The 7,273-nt window shown below is 33.4% G+C and overlaps 1 long non-coding RNA gene across 1 annotated transcript; it reads right to left on the bottom strand.

The window, feature by feature from the left end:
• Positions 1–589: 589 nt before the first annotated feature.
• LOC149577692 (uncharacterized) lies at positions 590–7,034 on the bottom strand. The gene is made up of 2 exons (XR_016353621.1): positions 6,887–7,034; positions 590–1,073 (listed from the first exon to the last, which is right to left on the bottom strand). It is a non-coding gene; the product is annotated as an uncharacterized LOC149577692 (long non-coding RNA).
• Between the last annotated feature and the right edge of the window lie 239 nt (positions 7,035–7,273).

Genomic DNA, 7,273 nt, shown 5'->3' with positions numbered 1-7,273 from the left:
TGTAAGTAGCTCTTAATGCAATCAAGTTACCTGTAACCTCTTCCACCGGACTAGGGGCTGGATTTGGTACTGCTGGCTCATCTGCAGGAAGGAAAATAGTTTTTGTTGATTTAGATCGTGTGGGTTTCACATTTCTTGACTCCTCTAAAGTGCCCCCTTTCTCCTTAGTAGATACAACTCCCTGCAATTTTTTTGTCAATATCCGCAAAGCCTCTCTAGTTCCTGCCAAACTATCCACTATTTGCTTCTAAGTATTCTGGATGTCCTGGAAGAATTTCTTTGCCATCTCATCTGAGTCAACCATACTTGTTCCTTCCTTGGATTTTGTACTTTTATTTTTAACTGGAGGTCTAATCCAAATTTCTTTATTCTTTCCTCACTGCAAATATCTCTTTTCTCTTTCACTTGGTTGCATACAAACTTTTACAAACCCTCAGGCTGGCAAGATCATAGATCTAATACCACTGAAATGCCCCCTTCTGATTTTATATGATATTTAAAGCCTTTGATCAGATTTTAAAATGAAACAACCAATATTTCAAAGATCAACCAATTTTTCAATGAAACCCTAACTTGGGTATGCCCGTAATAGTGCCAAAAATTTCATAGCTTCACATATTATTAATAGATCTGAAAGTAGATTTTTTTACAAAAATTTTCTAGCATAATGTCCCACAAAATAACATTTCCAGATCTATATAGAGTTCACACAACAACTCTCAAATGGAGGACAAAAACAATGCCCATCGGACTCCCAAAAATAACACAAAATAGTTCGAAAACACCACAATACCATAATAATCTATCACGACCCAATACATGTATCTAGATCTAATTTAACATCTAAATGTCTGCAATATAGTAGCAAACCAAGCTGATACAAAATACTAAATTGGAAACACCAAGCTCTTATAAGAAACACGCCCAACAACTCACAAATTTGCAATGTTCAGCCCAAAGGAAAACTCTGCATGAGCTTGCACATGGAATGGCCTCAAACTCTCGTCCTTAGCCTTCCTAGAAACTTACAAACTCCCGTCCTTGGGTCTCCTTCTCCAAAAGTTTGGCAGCCTCTGAGGAACAACAAAGCAATGAGCAAAAATCAAGTTTTGGAATGAGCCCGAATTGCCCCCAAACCTCTTTAAAAGAGGGCATAACCGTAACCATAACTCACAACCAAGAGGGGTCAATAATACATATTTTAATAGTAATTTACATTTATTAATCCATTGGTTTTTCCAAAGATTAACCCTCTCTCTCAAGGCTTCACTTTTTGAGCCTGCCAACCTTAGCAAAAGTCATTTTTTTTTAATTATTTGAAAAGGGGACCTGACAAAATGGTACCTCAGTTGGATGAAGTCCTAAGATATGTTGATTGGAACTAACAATGTTATTTTGGTCTTATAATGGTTTTAAAAAGCCATTTACGATGGGTTTTCATATTGGAATATAATTAATATCACTAACCTTTTAAAAGAAGTCACATGTAAGAGTTTTTAAATTATGATTGTTATCTTATATTCGAGTGCTTAAGAAATAATTTGGACTATTTTTTATGCAGATCAAATAATCAAATTTATTGAGTTGCATGCTATCTTGGGAGGGGCTCCCTTCCAAGAAGGAAATGTGTACATATGTTTCATTAAATGGATATGTGGTGGCTCCCTATTTTATCATCTTCCTCCCCTCCTAACAATACTCTCCTTCAAGGGCTTATGTTCCAATATACAATCTCATGCATTATTACATTGTCAACTCTCAGAAGATACATTATTAATAAAGTATTACATAAGATGGGTATTTTTTTTCCAGAGAGTGGCTTACACAAACTCTGCTAATGCAATTACCCTTATGATTTGCAACATAATTTCTTAGTGGATCAACATCATATAAGGTGTTCTTCTATTATATCTCAATGGAATTCTTCATAAATACTCACATAGATATTATCTAATTTTTAAAAACAACAATCTCAAATTGACATTCACCTTTATTCTTGAGAGACAAACCTCATGATCATCTATATCACTATTACCTCGAGATATTTTTTTTTTAAATGCACTCATGTACAAAGTGTGATATTATTAACTTCTTTCTTCTTCATTTTTAAATGAAATGTGTAATGTTGCATTCTCTTCTTTTTATTTTAAAATAATTTTCCTCTTTCAATTGATAAAATACTCACTTGACATATGTGCTCCTCATTTATAATACACTACTAGTCAAAGATTGTCACTAATTTGTTTGACCAATAATTAGAATTAGATCTTTATAGATGAGGATAGGCCACTAGTAATCAATTTTTTTTCACACCTAAGTCCTACACGATACCTCCTCACATATTGGTGGCTCCACTCAATTCCCATCAATGCTCACCAATTTTTTGTATTATTTTATAATTTCCTTTTGTAGAGTACCTCATACCCACAAATTTTTCTTTTCTTTTGTTAATTTCAAGTTGTGGTGTGCAAAATCATGTAGATAAGTAAAAGTCGTCATAAATTGAACATCAAAATTCTCCTTTTATATATAATAATTGTGATATAGCAATCACAATTTAACTATGTGATCTTGAGTCTAATCATTGATCCATGTTTCACGAGTAGTAATTCAACATGAATCCATCTCTCATAAGGTATAATAATTGTCAATAATAATAATAATAATTGTCAATAATTATTTTTATATATAATAATTGTCAATAAGGTATAATCCACCTCTATCTTAGTACTCATTGACCTAAATTGATCTTACTCTTTAAAACAAAATATAAACGTTCTTGAATTTTACAATACCCAATATTGACATAATAATTAAATCTATGATAATTTATATATTTGAATATCAATTTAAATTCAAATTAATAAATATATCAAGTATATATGGAATGAAATATAATATGTAATATATCAATTACTAGAATATGAATATTAAAAGGAAATTTTAAAATGTCCAATTTAATCTTCTTCTCTATAAAAAAAAATACTTAGTCTTTTAAAAATTAAAAATAATGTATTTCTTTCTTCATTAAACTTGATAGTTTTATAAGACATAGTCTTAGTCAACATGTTAGTTTTGTACAAGATGTATTTGTCATTAAATACTTTTTTTTCCTTTCTTTTCTTTGTTGGGATTGTAAAGTAGGATAAAATTATTTTCCATTGAATTTAGTTAAATTGTTAGATATGTAATTTTTCAATTAAGTTTTGTATTATATTGGAAAAGTGTGTCACTTGCCATCTCCATTCTACTAGTCGTCCTTCACCTCTGAGTTACTAATTTTAAAGAAACTTTAAAAAATAGTTATTATTAGGCTATTAATAAAATATGTCATGTACCAATAATGGCCCACTTGTAACCTCAACTATAGATACTTTTTAACAACTACTAGTCTATTTGTGTGTGTTGACAATTCATGAACAACTATAAGATAGTTGAGTAATTGTATTGACAACCTTTTAAGTCATAGCAATAATTATAAAGAAATAGCTAAATTGTATATATGGACAACTAAAAGATATTTTTGGAACTATAAATACCTAAAATGTATACATAGATAACTGAAAGATGGTTTAGGGTTTGTAGATATATGAAGTTATAGATGTTACTATTATGCTTTAAATTTTTCTTTTCATTAAATTTATTTACAGCTTTTGAAAATTCAAGCAAGATTAGACAAATGATAAGTAGGAGATATTTCCACATTAAGTCAAATTTTAGTATTGCTATTAAGATTTAACTATAAAGATTTAATTGTGATATTTCCACATAGATTTACAGGGTTACACTTGCAATCAAAATTTCTCTACCAGGATTGAAGCTAATTAAAAGCATATTTGGAAAGGTAGGTATTAAGTCTGTAATCATATTTTAACAAGAATCAGATATTTGTTCCATTCTGTTGTCAGTGTTAGATATTTTTCAAACAAAACATTCCCTTGTAATAAAAGGGAGGCAAATGATGCAGAGGAACCTACAATTACATGGGCGATGACCCTGCCTGACTCAACACATTTAACCAATAACTAATTCCATCAGACTCATCATCTGTGGTGAATAATTCCATATTCTTAAACAAATGGGTATTTGTGTATTCGTCATCTATGCCGCTCAAGAAATCATCTTCTGGATTGGTTGACATGAAATACTCAACATTCTCATCCGAGCTCTGCTCCAACATTACGTCAAATCTTCTGATTTTGGATGCAAAATCCTGATTTTCAAAGATAAACATCCTCTCATCTTCAACAGCCGGTGGGTGTGGAGAACAACCAATTGGTTCATCAAAAGAATCTATGCAACTGGATTGAAGCCAATCTAAACTAGAACTTGATGAATCTCCACTGATAACCTCACTCTCTATACTACTCAAAGATGAAGGAAATTCAGTTGAAAGATTCTGTGAATCATAGAACGCGTCAGAAAAATTAGAGACTCTGGTGGGAGAATCAACCAAGAAAGCTTTTGGTAAATTGTGTTCCGCCATTAATGGGCTTGTTGGCCCATTGTAATCAAAGTAATCCAATGAAACTTTTTCTTGAGACACAGCAAAAATGTTCTTCTCCATTGATGCATCTGCCTGCTTAATGTACTCAGAGTAATCCAGCGAAATCAAACTGTCCCCTGTTTTGGGAAAAAATGAATCCTTTGTCATAACGTAATCAGAGGAAACAGTGGGCTGCAAGGAAAGTGAAATTAAGATATGCGAGTATTTCAAAATTATAGCTCTGGTGAGGAACCCGAAACTCCCAATTTTTTGATCATTGTCCATTCATTACCAAATGGTCTAACTGGAGTGGAAATGAGCGGCAAAGTAATAACCCCTTCTCACAGGCAGGACTGCAAATTCAAATCTAACTGCAGTTGTCCCTATCACCGTCTAACCGCAATTGTCTCTATCACTCGTGAGAGTTAAAAAGATCCATAACGGGAAACGAAATAGGGACAGAATGTTGGATGGGCCCACACCAGCCACCTAAGTGGTCTAAGCTTAGTGTGTGATGGTTAAGCCCAGCCGGCTTGAAGAGCCCTCCCATTTATCAATGAAAATCCTTGTTGTCTGATGTCGTCTTTATACCATAATATCGTAGCATGCTGCACATACTTATCTGCAAACGATATATATCTAGCAATTATTTTTACCCTCTAACCACTGTTTGACTTCATTTATATCCCTATTCGTTTAATGGCCAGCTATACTGCTGAATTGATATGACACAATATCATATCAATAGTAGGTGAGGGTGGCTTTCTATGAGATCTTGTTTGACAGTGCTTCATTGGAGCATTCTACACAATGGTTGCTATCAGGTAGCTTTAGTTCCTTTCTCGTTTGTGTATTTTTTTTTTAAATGCTTATCTTTCTGGCAAGTCTTTACTAGGTTTAACGTATTCACTATTCTTAGTTTATTTCATATCTTCAATTGCATGGGTATTAAAATATTCTTGTTTGAGTATTGATGGTTTGGGATCCAAAGGATTGAGTTCAGTTAGTAAATCCTTGGAGTTCTAATTGTGGAGATTCAAGCACCTACAATGAGTTTTAACTTGTAATTTTTTAGTGGCTGACTCTAGCTTCAATTATTGTATTTTCTCCTTGCTGACTCTTGATAGACCCGTACCAAAATAAGTGTAACTTTTGAATAAGATACAAACTTCTCAATTGCTCTAGTGAGTATGAGCATAATTAGCTTCTGTCAAACATATCCAAATCTTAATACGATCCAACGGTGGAGTTGGGAGATACAACCCCCACACTGGGACTAGTTAATTCTGAGACAAACTTTCATTCACACATGCTTGATTAGAGATCACCTTCTGGAATAAGACCATGCTTGAACCTTGGGAAAGAGGTCTCATCTAGTACATAGGAAATCTTTGGCATAAAATATATATCTATTTACAAGTATGCAAGTGTGAAGGTGCCCCAATATTATTCCTAATTAACCTGCGGCTCCCTATCTAGAAAACCCGTGGCTGATTCGGTATCCTACAATTAAATAACTGAATCAATTACATTAGCATCAAATAACAAGCATGTTAGCAATTAACAAGCTATTCCAGCCAAAAGGATTGCATTCTTTTGTAGTTTCAAACAATACAGTCTGTCGTGAACCTTCGTAGCCAGCAATATAATAAAGAGTGACAATCTATCCATGGAAATCAAATGAATATCCTAGATGGTAAATGTTGGATACATTAAAACACCGACAAAGATTGGAAACCATAACATGACCAAGATTACATTCAGGTTGTGGAAACATGTTAAAATGGCTATATTCTGCATAATCCTTTCCAAACAAGATAAACACAAATATAAGGACTACTCTTGCATATTTGGAACTACTTGTTATGTTCATAACTTCACATCTCAGTGTAATTGCCAGAACTAGTGCTTTTAGGTACTGACCGACAACCAGATGTTGTTTGCTAACAGTGGTTGATGACTGACAATATTATGATGTTGAAAGCGTTGTTGAAGCCACAAACTCATGAAGATTTGTACAAATCGAGAAAGACAGAACAAGAAGACTTTCTTATATTTCGATTCTATGACCATAAATTAGTATAAATGTTCTCCATCTTGATGTTGGGCTATTTTTTTGAAAATAATTCCTAGATTATACCTTTCGTCTATTGTACTTTATGATCTAATGCCAATCTTTTTCTGTTCATATTATTTTTCCAGATGAATTTGTGAAAGTCGAGCTTAATCTCTCTAAATTGGTTCACATATGATAAGTTCACGACACATTGTCTGTTTCTTTCAAAGTACAAGATTGAAGATCTGTTCACAAAGAATTACTTAGACAAGTATTAGCAGGCACGATAAAGACAGGAAAGAGAAAGAGTGTATAGACTATGCAAAGAAATCACGAGTGCCTACCTAGACTGTTATGCTAATTCGCTATGCCTTAGAAAACTGTAGAGAAGCTTCTCCTCACATAATCCTTCTCCTTTCTAAAAATGTCTTCCTTCTCCAACAATCGCAGCTCCTCCAAGAATTGAACCTCCAAGTGACTAGAAGTGCCTGTAGAAGCCTATGGGCTTGTAGAAGCATATGAGCTTGTCCATACACACTAGGAAAGCCTATATATAAAGGCCTCTAAGATGCATCTAGAATGTGTCTAGAAAGAACTAGGAGATAAGCATGACAACTAAGCACATAACTTTCATGATAAGAAGATAAACATGATGAGGTGTCTAGAATGTTGTAGACAACATGTGCTCAAATAATGTGCTAACTCCTAAGTGTAGACAACACGTGCATAAT

This window comes from Cupressus sempervirens, chromosome 1 (genome assembly GCF_028749045.1).
Source record: "Cupressus sempervirens isolate cs-2001-9-10 chromosome 1, ASM2874904v1, whole genome shotgun sequence".
NCBI lineage: Eukaryota > Viridiplantae > Streptophyta > Pinopsida > Cupressales > Cupressaceae > Cupressus > Cupressus sempervirens.
Note: the sequence above shows the minus strand (reverse complement) of the source record. Positions and strands in the feature narration are given on the sequence as shown.